Source organism: Gopherus flavomarginatus, chromosome 4 (genome assembly GCF_025201925.1).
Source record: "Gopherus flavomarginatus isolate rGopFla2 chromosome 4, rGopFla2.mat.asm, whole genome shotgun sequence".
NCBI lineage: Eukaryota > Metazoa > Chordata > Testudines > Testudinidae > Gopherus > Gopherus flavomarginatus.
The window spans coordinates 69,442,970-69,457,996 of NC_066620.1; positions in this window are offsets into that span (position 1 = coordinate 69,442,970).

The following is a 15,027-nucleotide window of genomic DNA, read 5'->3' on the forward strand; positions in this document are numbered from 1 at the left end:
ATGGCAGAACGATGATGTGATAAATCGATCCTCGATAGATCGATCACTACTCACCAATCTGGCGGGTAGTGTAGACGTACCCTAAGACTGAGCAGCCCATTGAAGTTCAAGAAACTCTCGCTACTTTTTTCATCTTCTGGTAAAGAGTGGATCAGTTTAATTTGTAGCTCATAGTCACCCATGAAAAATGACACCAGAAGATAAAACTGGGTGCAAACGATGGAGGAAAAATAGAAGCCTGAATTTACACAGTGTGACCCTAAGCACCACTGTATTCACACGCTATTGCAATGATGTTTGTAAAAAAGATGCCTTGTAAGGTAACTTTGAAAACTAACAGCACACTGGTAGTTAATATAATTGCAAAATGCATGTGCTAACCTTATATGAGAAGTTATGAATTCCCTCTTTATAATGTTACTAGGCCAGTTTTAAGAAGACAGCCTAGCTTAGGTAAAGGCAATGAACAGGTCTGTCCTACTTCAGTTTACATATGAGCCATAAACAAAACTATTAAGCAAACCAGTGTGTGGTTGTCTTGAGCATGAACTCGAGAGACAGAGATTTAACATTGCACCCGCACCCCAGAAAGACATAAGATACTGAATCCCCAGGACATCTTCCTATCTCTATGAACAAAGACAGTTCTTTGGGAATATAAGGGACAGAGGGAGAGTCCACCTTTTTCTTTCACACCTAAGATAACAAAAGAAACCAACATCTTGTTCTTCTGTGGAAAGTCCTGATGGAGAGAGAGTCAGCCATGCTGGACCAACAGTAATTGGTGAGTAAAACTATCTTAAACAGAAATTGTGCCTTGCAGGATTAAGTTAAACTTTTAAGTGTGTGTTTTCACTTTTATTTGTTTGTAACCATCTCTAGCTTTATTTCTTCTACCTGGCAACACTTAACCTATGTCCTGCTGTTAATAAATAATCTAAGCCATCCCAGTGCTATGTTTGAATTGAAGTAATCGTTAACTCTACTTAATATGGCTAACTGATGGGTATTGTCTCTTTAAAAGAGCAAACGAACTGTATTATTTCTCTGAGTGGCCCAGGAGAGGGTCGGACACTTCCAGGAAGATGGTTTTGAAGAAATTTGGGACTGGAAGTATTTTGGGGTCATCTTGCCAGATGTAACCAAAGCTGGTGGAAACCTGGGGTGTCTGTTGTGTTGTAGCAGACTGCTGGGGTCAGAAGCACTTAACCAGGGCTGCACATCACATAGACACTTAGGATACTGAATGCTTGTCTGTTGGCTGTTGGCATTCAGGCTGTGAGCCGCAGCAGCAGAGCATTTAAGGCACCAGAGTGACTGAGCAGGCGGTGACACAGCCCCTTACAGGTTTGGATTGTACCCCAAAAGGTGACACACTGTACATTAGCACACCAGTCAACTGCTGAAAAATAAAACCCGAGGGACTTGCAACATCCAAAAGTGTCAGGTGCTTCCTTCTACAGAGCAGAGATGTTTTATAGAATTATTTTTGCTAGAAGCAACCTAAATCACAGATAAAAATTATGGTTGTATATAGCAAATATCCCATAACATATTGTGAATGACTTTTGTGACAGATCCAAACCAGTGGGGTACAGGAGTCTGGTAGAGGGCAAATATATAGGTCACTGGATGAGTAGTTTTCTGTTCCCTGAGTGACCAGAGCAGGGGCTGCACTAGAGTAATCAGGAACCTGCTAGAACCAATTAAGGCAGACAGGCTGATTAGAACACCTGCAGTCAATCAAGGCAGGCTAATCAGGGCACCTGGGTTTAAAAAGGAGCTCACTCCAGTCAGGAGAGGGGAAGCCAGAGGAGAGGAAGTGCATGTGAGGAGCTGGGAGCAAGAGGTGCAAGGAGCTGAGAGTGAGAGGGTGTGCTGCTGGAGGACTAAGGAGTACGAGCGTTATCAGACACCAGGCGGAAGGTCCTGTGGTGAGGAATAAAGAAGGTATTAGGAGGAGGCCATGGGGATGTAGCCCAGGGAGTTGTAGCTGTTATGCAGCTGTTACAGGAGGCACTATAGACAGTTGCAATCCACAGGGCCCTGGGCTGGAATCTGGAGTAGAGGGCGGGCTCGGGTTCCCCCTAAACCTCCCAACTCCTGATCAGACACAGGAGAAGTTGACCCAGACTGTGGGGAAGATCACTGAGGTAAGCAAATCTGCCAAATAAGTGCAGGACCCACCAAGGTAGAGGAGGAACTTTGTCACAACTGGTGTCAGAAGTGGGATCTGGTGTGCACAGTGCGGTAGAAGAAGGAGGGTGTTTAAAAAAAAAAGGCAGAGGGTTTTTTGTTCCACCACAATGGATGACTTAGTGCAGGCATTGATACAAGCTATGGCAGCCCAGCAGGAAGCTACCCGTGTCCAGGCAGCCGCCCAACAGGAGGCAGTGCAGCTGCAGCAAGAGACTAATCACCTGCCGATGGACCAGGCTTCTCAAGACTGAGCTATGTTGCGGGAACTGGTAAACCAGGTAAAGACCCCTACAGAGCTGAACCGCGGCCATGATGGGACGCAGATCATACGGGCCAGCCATTGGCTGCAGAAAATGACGCAGGAGGATGATGTAGAAGCATACCTCCTGGCCTTTGAGAGGACAGCCCTATGAGACACCTGGCCTCGAGATCAGTGATTTGGCATCCTTGCCCAATTCCTGTGTGGGGAGGCCCAGAAGGCCTACTATGATCTGCCTGAAGAGGCTGCAGCAGACTACCCCCAGCTGAAAGCAGAGATCCTGGCCAGATCTGGGGTAATGACTGCAGTGCAGGCCCAGCGGTATCACAAGTGGAGGTACCAGGAATACAAAACCCTGCAGTCCCAACTGTATGACCTCATCCATCTCGCATGAAAGTGGTTGCGAACGGAGTCCCGGAGTCCGGAAGAGATACTAGAGGTTCTGGTCATTGACTGATACATGAGGGGACTTCCTCCAGACCTTCGTGCCTGGATAAGCCAGAACGAACCCTCCACCTATGATGAGGTTGTTGCACTGGTAGAGAGGCAAAGGACAGCAAGGGAGCTGAGCCGACCAGTTAAGGAAGAGGCACCCTGGGTTAAACTAGCAGCACCAAGCCCTAGAGCTCGGGTGACTGGGCAACCAAGAGATCACAGGTGGAAAAAGAGAGGGGCTGAAGGCCCACCAGAAGCCACAAAGTGTCGGAGCGCTGAGGGAGAAGAGGATCGTGATGTTAGACTGCCCAAACCAAGAGACCGGGGAATGCCTAGGGCCCCATACAGATGTTATGCCTGCGGGGAGTGGGGACATATAGCTGCACAGTGTCCCAATGTGGAGGAGCCTATGCAGTGTAACCTGGGGAACTTGGCAGACCCATGCTCCCTAATCCACTTTGTGGGGGTCTCACTAACCCCACATATGTACACCAGACCAGTAAAGCTAAATGGGTTAGAGACCACGGCACTGGTTGATTCGGGGAGTGCTATCACGCTTGTTTCGGGGAAGCTCATGACGTGTAGTCAGTTGCTACAGGCTAAGGTATGGGGATAACATGTGTCCATGGGACAGTTGGTTATTACCCCACCATCCCAGTAAAAATCGAGATTCAGGGGAACACTACTGAGGTAGCAGCAGGTGTAGTCCCTAAACTCCCATACCCGGTGCTCATAGGGAGGGAATTCCCAGGGTTTGGAGACTTACTCCCAGTAAGAGGATTGGAGAAAGAGGGGAACCTTGAAGTTAGTGAGACATCCACAGTAGACTGTCAACCCCCAGTCTTCTCTGAAATATCCCCAGTTTTATTTTCTATACCCAGACAGGGTAGAAAGTCGAAAAGGGGGAGGAGGGCAGCTAAGGCCTTGGGAACCCAAGTACTGACTCAAAGCCAGAGGGTCACTCTCGTAGGTAGGCAGACCCGAGCAGCTGAAAAAGAGGCCACCCAGGAGGGAGATGCACCTGAGTCTGACCCCAACCCTAACACTTCTGAACCAGTAGAGGCAACAGAGACTGGGCCCCTAGATCTTGGGCAAATTAGCCTCGGGAGAGGAAATTTTGGACGAGACCAGGCTGAAGACCCAAGGTACGACAACATTAGAAAGGAGGTGACTGAAATAGATGGGGTTCCCATGGAAGGGAAAATCTAGGGACCAGGACCCTACTTCATAATGAAGAAGAATCTCTTATACTGGGTTGCACCAGTACAGGGGCAGAAGGTACAGCAGATCCTAGTACCTGAAAAACACTAGAACACTGTGTTAAGTCTTGCTCATAGTCATCTTTTTGTGGGGCATCTGGGGGTAGAGAAGACCCTGGCACGAATCCTACGACGGTTCTTCTGGCCCGGAGTACATGAAGAAGTGCGGAGGTACTGTGCGTCCTGCCCGGAGTGTCAGCTGCACAGTCCCCATCCCCACCTGAGGGCACCTCTAGTACCCCTTCCCATCACAGAGGTCCCCTTTGAGCGAATAGCCGTGGACCTAGTGGGACCCCTGGAGAAGACGGCTTGGGGCCACAAACATATACTTGTTGTTTTGGACTATGCTACTCGCTACCCAGAAGCCATCCCCCTGAGGAACATAGCCTCTAAAACAATAGCCAAATAGCTGGTGGGGATCTTTGCCCGAGTGGGGCTACTAAAGGAGATATTAACAGACCAAGGAACCCCATTTATGTCAAAGCTAATGAAATACCTCTGTACGCTGCTTCATATACATATCCTGAGAACATCAGTCTACCATCCGCAGACTGATGGGTTGGTAGAAAGGTTTAACTGAACCCTGAAGGCTACGATAAGGAAGGTGGTAAGTCGGGACGGGAAGGATTGGGACACCCTACTACTCTATCTTATGTTCGCTATCCGGGAGGTACCTCAGGCCTCAACTGGGTTTTCCCCCTTCGAGTTATTATACAGGCGTCACCCCCATGGCATACTAGATATCGCCAAAGAGATCTGAGAAGAGGAACCCAATGAGGGGAGAAATATAATAGAACATGTAATACAGATGTGAGACCGGATAGCCCGGGTCATCTCTATTGTACGGGAACATATGGAAAAGGCACAAGAGGCCCAGAAAACCCATTACAATCACCAGGCAAAATTCTGACAGTTCCAACCAGGGGATCGGGTGATGGTGTTGGTACCCACGACAGAAAGCAAGCTTCTGGCCCAATGGCAGGGGCCCCATGAGGTGGTTGAACCTGTGGGGGAAGTAACCTACAAGGTACGGCAGCCAGGACGCCAAAAGCAAGAACAGATTTATTACATCAACCTTCTGAAACCCTGGCATGCACAAGAGGCATGCAAAACTGTCCGAAAAGACTTAACCCAGGAAAACAAGCCTTCCAAACAGGTGAGAGTGTCTCCTGATTTAACACCAGACCAGAAGAATGAGGTGTTTGAGATGATCTTCCGGAACCAAGATGTGTTCTCAACAAAACCGGGTCGAACAATCGAGACATATCACCACATCGTCACATACTCTGGGGCCAATGAGGCCCTATCGGGTACCAGTGGCCAAAAGGGAGGAAACAAAAGCGGAACTAAAAAAAATGCTGGAGCTGGGGATCATCAAAGAATCCCACAGTCAGTGGTCCAGCATAATTGTGCTAGTGCCAAAACCTGATGGCACTACAAGGTTTTGCAATGACTTCTGGCAACTAAACTAAGTATCTAAGTTCGATGCATACCCCATACCTCACATAGATGAGCTAGTGGACCGTCTGGGTAATGCCCAGTACTTGACTACCCTAGACTTGACAAAGGGGTACCGGCAGATTCCCCTTGCAGAAGACGCAAAGGAAAAGATTGCATTCTCTACACCAGAGCGTCTTTTCCAATATACTGTCCTCCCTTTTGGACTACATGGGGCCCCGGCTACTTTCCAGCGCCTCATGGACAAGCGATTACGCCTGCATACCAGTTATGTTGCTGCCTACTTGGACGATGTGGTCATTCATACCCCAGACTGGGAAACCCACCTAGAAAAGGTGGAGGCAGTCCTTGATACTTTCAGGCGAGCTAGCCTTATAGCAAACCCTGCCAAGTGCGCTGTGGGGTTTACGGAGGCCAAATATCTTGGCTCCAATGTGGGAAAAGGTCTAGTAAAACCCCAAGTGAACAAATTGGAAGCCATCCAAAATTGGCCTCAGCCACTTTGCAAGAAACAAGTCTGGGCATTCCTAGGTGTAGTGGGGTATTACCGACAATTTATCCCCCACTTTGCCACAAGGGTGAGCCCCCTGACAGACCTAGTAAAAGCCCATGGATCTGATCTGGTAAGATGGTCTGACGCAGCAGAGGAAGCATTTGCAGACCTAAGGACTGCCCTCTGCAGTAACCCTGTACTGATAGCCCCTGATTTCACCAAGGAATTTATCCTGCAGACAGGTGCATCGGAAGTAGGGTTGGGGGCCATTCTATCACAGATGGTTGGGGAGGAGGAACACTCGATTCTCTACCTCAGTGGGAAACTCCTTCCGAGGGAACAAAAATATGCAGTGGTGGAGAGAGAGTGCCTTGCCGTAAAATGGGCCATGGAAGCATTGCGCTACTACTTGCTTGGGTGCAGATTCATCCTCGGGACCGACCATGCTCCTCTTCAATGGATGCAGTGGAACAAAGAGAAGAACACAAGGGTGACCAGGTGGTTCTTATCCCTCCAACCTTTCCAGTTCCGTGTGCAACCCAGAGCAGGGAGCTGTCACGGCAATGCCTATGGCTTGTCACATGTGCACTGTCTGGCATCCCAAGCTGCCCAACCCTTTGGTGTTGAGCAGGGGGAAGGGATATGTGACAGATCCAAACCAGTGGGGTACAGGAGTCTGGTAGAGGGCAAATATACTGGTCACTGGATGAATAGTTTTCTGTTCCCTGAGTGACCAGAGCAGGGGCTGCACTAGAGTAATCAGGAACCTGCTAGAACCAATTAAGGCAGACAGGCTGATTAGATCACCTGCAGCAAATCAAGGCAGGCTTATCAGGGCACCTGGGTTTAAAAAGGAGCTCACTCCGGTCAGGTGAGGAGGAGCCAGAGGAGAGGAATTGCGTGTGAGGAGCTGGGAGCAAGAGGCACAAGGAGCTGAGTGTGAGAGGGTATGCTGCTGGAGGACTGAGGAGTACAAGCATTATCAGACACCAGGCGGAAGGTCCTGTGGTGAGGATAAAGAAAGTATTTGGAGGAGGCCATGGGGAAGTAGCCCAGGGAGTTGTAGCTGTCATGCAGCTGTTACAGGAGGCACTATAGACAGCTGCAACCCACAGGGCCCTGGGCTGGAACTCGGAGTAGAGGGCAGGCCTGAGTTCCCCCCAAACCTCTCAACTCCTGATCAGACACAGGAGAAGTTGACCCAGACTGTGGGGAAGATCACTGAGGTAAGCAAATCTGCCAAATAAGCGCAGGACCCACCAAGGTAGAGGAGGAACTTTGTCACACTTCCTTCCCCTCAATTCTTCTCATTCCACCACTTTTCCTTCTGTATATTGATACGTTAAAAAGCTATGATTTGCCAACAGTGATCTTTTTCCGTGTCTGGTTATTTTCCCCCCATATCAAAAGCCTCCTGGAGGGGAGAGAGGGGTCTGAAGCCTCATCCCCCTCCCACAAGTTTCAAACCTCCACTCTGAACCACAACTTCAAAGCACTGTCTATACAGCTCTTTTTAGAGCAGTAGTGCAAATCCTGCTAGTCCAACTCTGTCAGCCTGGGCTTGGAGGCTCAATCCTGTGGGCTCCAAAATGCTGTGTAAACATAACCCTAGTCTCCAAGTACTGGACTGTGGCAGCCTTAGAGTAGGGCTACAAGAGGGAAGGGAGGAAATCGTTAGCTCAGTCCCTCTTCTGCATCAGCATAGGTGACAACCAGAATTCTGGTGCTTGCACTCCCTAACTGTTACACAGCTGGGTAAGTGGAGCCAGCAGTACTCCACACCCTAAATTGGGGGGTGGGAGCTGGAAGGTAGTATGGCCTGCTCCCATTGCTAGTGCTTAGAGGCTATTGCTGGAAGGACTGCATGCTGCTGATGAGACAGTTCCTGAGCGCACACCCCAGGACCAGTGGAGGCATTCTGCCTGCCTCAGCATTCCTCACCCAACAGCTTTGGCAACTGCCACTTATGTGGTAGAGCTCAACACCAGCCCTACTAGCTGAGTGAGAATTTAATTCCTTGGATGCAGCATTAACTATAGCCACTGGAAATTTCTGGAAGAAATTTTGCAAGCACAGTGGTAAAACATTCCTAACACATACACCCACCCACATATCTATATACTGGGCATAGAATGTTAGATTACCTCCCCATATAACAACTATGTAGGGTATTCAGAGGAAGCACTATAGCTTGTATTGTTTCTAAAGGTTGGAAACATTACACTTGGCTCTTGGCTGGTCCTATTTCAGCTGGAAGTGGACTAGATAGAGGAGTTGTTCAGGACAGGACTACCTAGTGCCCCTAACAAAGTTTGTTGGTGACATCCCTGTGCTTGGGACAATGAAAATATGTGAGCATATGATGGTACTCCATCTGAAGAACCTAGAGTCCTTGACTGCCAGTCTCATCATCTCACCAATAGACAATGCTGGAGAACCTGAAATACTTAAATGTATGTATTAGAATTAATGAAATAGTTAATAGTATTGTCATTGTTATACTTCATTTTGATGAATGGGGCAATTCATCCCCCTCAGCAAGTTATTGTTTTAGTTTGTCCAGAGAATTGAAAAGACTGCTTTGGTTTATATTCACTTCAAATTCTGAAGATCCTCACTGCAACTGGCTAGAAACTTTTGCATTTAAATAAAAGCATACATCCTTCAGGGACTGACAACTACTGCCACTGCCTAGTTGGAGACAGGCTGAGAACTGGCCTGGTAGTGCTTTAGGTGTCTTTCCAAAATTTTTGTAATTTATTACCTCTGAGTCCCAACATTCATTCCTCTGACTTGTTATTAACAACAGATCCAAGCCCTGCCAGCCCTCTAAGAGATATTTGCATCAGGAAGCCGAGCCAGAGGTCTAGTTGCATAAGAACCAAATGACACTACAACAGTCCAAGTCACACCTCCTAAGGGGTAGAAGCCAGCCCAGCCCAGATGGGAGGACAAGAGGCTAGATCAGACTCGCCTAAGAGAGAGTGGGGTTAATTAGATCAGATGGGTAAGAATGAGTTTGTGGGAGGAGGCAGGCAGGAAGGTGAGACTGGCTCAGCAGGAAACTGTAGTTTGGAATGGCTACCCAATATCAACATGAGCAACTGTCCTGAGTCTCGGAAGGCTCACTCACTTGTGGCTCCTGCAGAGAGATATTGTCACAGCCCTTTTAAATATTCTAAAATTGCACATCAGGGATAAAGGACAGATGGACATCCCATATCTAAGGGCTTGTCTATACTTGAAATACTATGGTGGTAGTGCTGTAGCACTTCAATGTAAACAGTACAGGAGGAGATCGCCTGTTAATCCACCTCCCTGAGAGGTGGTAGCTGGGTTGTTGAAGGAATTCTTCTGTCGACCTAGCGCCATCAACACCAGGAGTTAGGTCGACAACTGCATTGCTCAGGGGTGTGAATTTTTTACACCTGGGAGCAACATAGCTGGGTTGACCTAACTTTTTAGTGTAGACCAGCCCTAAGGGAAAAAGGCTTAGATAATGTGAAACCTTAATGTTATTTCAAAGTTTGAAGCCTTGGAAGATTTCCTGTAACAGATAAGTTCATATATAGCATAAAAAGCTTTCTTGGACTTCTGAAAGGCTATATAATTCTCATACTTGTATGCCATATTCTTAAATTTGTCTTCTGAATAAATCTGCTAATTCAGTCATTTGGAATGCATCCAAGTATTTGCAGCATGTTTTCTGAGTAAGGGTTATTTCTCTGTGCAGGAGGAAATTAGGCCAGCAGTATAGACTTACCCCTTACATTTTCTGTGCCCTGGCCAGCCTGTTAACTTTTTCTTCTCATTTTGAATACACTGTAGAAAATCTTCTATCTTCTGGACAGACAGCTCTTATCTCCTAGGTCAATGAAAATGAACCATGCACGGAGATAATACATTTTGACAAAGATGTCCTTGAGTATCCTGACAAGATGAAGAAATGTATGCAGACAGAAGAACATATTATTTCAAAATAAATACTGCCAAGGCATCAATAACCCTTTACAGATAGTTTCCAGTACTGCAATTTGAACTGTCAGTGCAAAAAAAAAAAGTGTTAATCTGAAGGTCAATGAGCAATCACTCAACCCCTTGTAATTTAGAGGGTTTTTTAAAATTAAGAAGTGCGCTTAGTACATATTTAGGGACATTTGCAGCTTAGATGGATGATGAAGGCAAGTGAGGAACATTCCCCACTAGATTCAAGATATAAAATAAATATTTGGTAATTTGTTAAAAAGGCTTACCTATATGCTTAAAAGACAGTTGCCAAAACAGCAATAGTTGATCAGCTGGCAAGAGAAAGCAGGACAAATGCCCACTTTTGTCAAAAAGTGGGGTCCAGAGGAACATGCGGGAGGTAGGGGAGAGCGGTGATGCCATCCCTGTGCTGGGGGGGAGGCAAGGCTTGAGCGAGCAGCGATGCCAGCCCCAGCCTCACGCGAGGGGCAGGCAGGGTTCAAGCAATCAGCAGGGGCAGGGCTTGGGCTAGCCCTATGTGGTATCCTGTTTTCCCTTTGGGAAATATGGTCATCTTAGTAAACCATCTCCTGTTTGTCACAAAGTGTTAAATTGTCTTGTCACACACAAAGAGGAGACGCTTTGGTCAAGAAAATTAGATAAGATGCTTCAGTCTGTGCTAAGTAGTTTCTCCTCTTAACATTTACAAATAATAAAATACAAATAAAATAGAATATTTCAGATATATTATGTCACAATCTGATATGACTCAACATGATGGGACACCTCATATTATGCATTGCTACTAGTGACACTCTCAAATGGATCCTAACAGCTCCTACCACAGTGAGGTAGAAAGGAGAGGCTTGTTATCCTTACTTGACCGAAGGAGAAACTAAGGCTGAGAAAGGTGAAGTGACTTGTCTTAGGCCATGAACTGCTCAGGGACAATTATTGGAGAGAATCAGCAAGATTAATCAGACACATGATTGGTTATGACTTATTTGCTTGGTCTTAAGTTAAAAGAGAACAAAAGGACCAGAGTCTCCTCCTCGTTACTAGCCTCCGCCCCGCTCGGCCAATCAGCATTCAGACTCTGGGAGCTGGGAGGCAGAGTCCCAAAGGATGGCCCACGTCACTCTTAGAGCACTATTCCAGCCCTACCTCTTTGTGAGGGTAACCTCATCACCCCACAAAACACAAACATTCTTTGGAGAGGGTGGGAAGAAGGGAAAAGGGAAAAAAGCAGCAAGAGAAGAAGAGAAAGGAGGGAGGGAAAGAGGAAAAGGACAAACACCAACATCCCCAGTGATTCTAGGGGACAAAGTCCTAGATAGGAAATCAAATTCTGCCACTTTAACCTAGTGTTTTCTGTGCCTAGAATTCAGCTGGCACCAGGTGGATCAGACTGAACAGATTCCAAACCTCTTGGAGACTCTTACCTTCTAGAAAGGGACGTTAGTTTTCTAGCAAAATGAGTTGTAGGAAAGGAGAAAGCTCTAAAAAAGTTCCTCCTCCCACTCAAGTACACCTCCACCCCGATATAACGCTGTTCTTGGGAGCCAAAGAATCTTACTGCGTTATAGGTGAAACCACGTTATATCGAACTTGCTTTGATCCCCTGGAGCACTGCTTTACTGTGTTATATTCGAATTCGTGTTATATCGGGTCATGTTATATCGAGGTAGAGGTGTACATGAATCCTAATTCTCTTTCAGTCCTCAACAAGAAACCCTGAGGAGACTTGCTGCAGCAAGGCCACAGGGGTCTCTGAGATTGCCCCTGCCCTGTACCTCTGTCCTGCCTGGCTGATGTCAGGGTCTCTCTGTGAGGTCACTGCCTCGCCACCACCTTTGCCCAATAGGCTGAGGTCCTGCAACAGGTCTTTGTGGTGTCACTGCCACACTCACCCCTTCCCTGCAAGGCTGATGTCTGCCCCTGGCCAGCCTCTCTGGATGTTTGGGATGCTCCCTGTGGATCACCCCACTCAATGACAGTTGAGTCTGGGGATCAAGCCGGCTACACAGTAAAGCTTCAGAAGCTGCTCCCTATGCCACACACAGTTTTTCATAAATTAGTGATTTTAAGGTCAGAAGGGACCATTAGAGCATCTAATCTGACCCTTTGCATATCCCAGCCTTCCTGTATAACACAATAGCTAGGTTTTGATCAAAGCACGTGCCAGAAAGGCATCTAGTCTTCATTAGAAGACATCAAGAGATGGAGAATTCACCATTTCCTTTGGTAGTTTGTTGTTCCAATGGTGAATCATGCTCACTGTTAAATATTTGAGCCTTATTTCTAATATGAATTTGTCTGTTTTCAGCCACTCCATCTTGTTATTCCTTTTTCTGTGAGATTAAAGAGCCCTTTAATACTTGATATTTGGTCTCCATGAAGGCACTTAGAGACTTTAATGAAGTTACTTCTTGACCTTTTTTATAAGCTAAACAGATCGAGCTCTTTCAATAGCTCATAAGAAAGCATTTTTCTCCAGCCCTCAAAACATTTTCTGTTTGCTGCATGATCTCTTCAATTTTTCAAAAGTTTTTAAAAATATGGACACCAAAACTGGCTGCAATATTCCAATCTGTCTCACTGATACTGTGTCACCTCCCTACCCTACTCACTACTCTGCTCATATATCTAAGGATGGCTTCAGCCCTGTTCACCAATGCATTGCACTGGGAGCTCATGTTGAGTGGCTTGCCCAGTATGACTCCTAAAACCTTGTCAGAGTCACTACTTTCCTGGATACCACTATTCCGTAGGTGTGGCCTGCATGCTTTGTTGCTAGGTATATTACCTTGCATTTGGCTCTGTTCAAACTTGTTTTATTTGAATGGGTCCAGCTTACCAAGTGCTCCAGATTGCTCTGTGTGACTGCCCTGTCCTCAACATTATTTACAACTCTGCCAGTATTTTGTCACCCACACATTTTATCAGCGGTGATTTTATATCTTCTTCCAGTTCATTGATAAAAATTATTTAAAAAAATAAGTTCTTGAGAGCCTCTTCAGACCCCTAGTACCAAGTGCCTGCTCCCTACAGCACAGCAGGAAAAGGCCATTCAGCCCTAGTGTGACATAGGGGCTAAGCACAGAACAAACACATGCTTAGGAGCTGTGTTATCCATAGGCACTGAGCAACATGTGGAGGTCAGCAGATTACAAATGCACTACAGTCCTATAGTGCAGACAGGCCTCAGCTGTGTCTCAGTCTCCAACCCTGTCAAATGGGGGTAATAAATGAAACCTTGATTATCTCTATTTTATAGCTGTGGAAACAGATGTACACAGAGGTGAAGAGACTTGCTCATGGTCACAAAGCCAGCAATAGAAAACGGCAGGTCTTCCGCTTGCCAGTCCTGGACTCTAGCCCTGATTATCCTGGCCTCTCTGCTCTAACTTTAGACTCAGCCCAACTGGAGGTTTTCTTCTTCTTCTCCATGTCCCTTAACACCACATCACTACAGAAAAAAGATTTTTTGTTAGCATCTGGCTCTACTGCATGGGGATGCCTTTCCAAAAGATGCACATTGGCACAGTCACATGGATGGGTTTGATGGAAGATCCACTTGGTGACACAGTACAGCCTGTTATACAGGAGGTCAGACTAGATGGACAGAATGGTCATTTCTGACCTTAAAATCTATACATTTTCCTGCTGCTAGTAAGATAACTCTTGTAATATTTTTTATCATTTACTTTCAGTTGGAATAATAAAGCAATGCTTATAAACACACTCTACTCAGGGAAATTTATTTATCCAGTATTGGCTCCTAATCCATAACACATAAGCTTTCTTCCTTCGCTGAGCATGTACTTTATCTTGCCTCTTTTCCCACCTCCACCCCACTCTCTCTTCTAACGAACTACCAGCAGTTTGCAGTAATACAGGGTAGAAGCAGGCAGATGAAGAGAGCACGGGAGAGACAGGGTCAGCTAGCAGCAGATACACACTGATTATAGCATCATCTGCTTATTTTTATTAATGAACAATCTCAGAGAGGTGTGCATATATTTAGCACTGGAAAAGCAATTATGTGTCATCTGGATCCATACAGTAGTGTGCTGTTGTAAGATTTCACAAGAGAAGCAGGGTTGGTTGGTGCTTTGATAAGTGACCTCTAAAGAAAACAATGTGCTGTTGGGAGTACTGTGGATGTTTTAGTAGGAGGCACGTCTGTTTGAGGAAGTTTGGAATCAATGTCCCAGAAAGGTGCTGCTGGACATGCAGCTTTTTGGAAGAGATGGAAAATGATGCCACTGACCATGACTCTCGTGCTCAAAAATCCTAGTCTCAGTCTCCTGGTCACATGCCAATGTAAGAAGCTACAATCTGCCTACCCAAACCCTCTTTGAATATAGTACACTTTCTTAAATACCTGTCCTCAACGATTTTCCCACCGCTTGCTCAACTATATCACCTTCCACCCCAGAGGGAGCTGCATTTCAATACAAGATAAAATAGTTCTTCTTTCATAAATCTGATTCAAAACCCAGTGAAGTCAATGAAGTTGACAGAAAGACTCATAATGAGTGTTGGTGCAGGTTCTATTGGCATTAAAGATAGCCTTATTAGATCATAACCTGATCAGACCTTTCCAAGAGTTACTTTGTATAAGAAGAACCAACTATAAAGGTTAATCCTATGGTAAGGTATTCATCAGCCTTCTGAAGATCCCTTGATTATGTCTGGAATGGATTTCAGGGCAGCCAGAGAAGTGAAGAATTCTGGAGTTTAGACACATCTATGATGGGCTTCATTATAAAACAGGAAAATGAATGTAAAGAATTTTTTGGTTTTTACTATAAATTAAATTAATTTTCAAAATGAAGTTGTATCACCTCCAAAAAATTAGAACTTCTTTGTTTAGAAAATGATGAAAGTGGTGGGGAGGTCTTTCGATAATTTTGAAAATATTTTTTCAATGTTTTGTTTAAGCGGGAAATTTG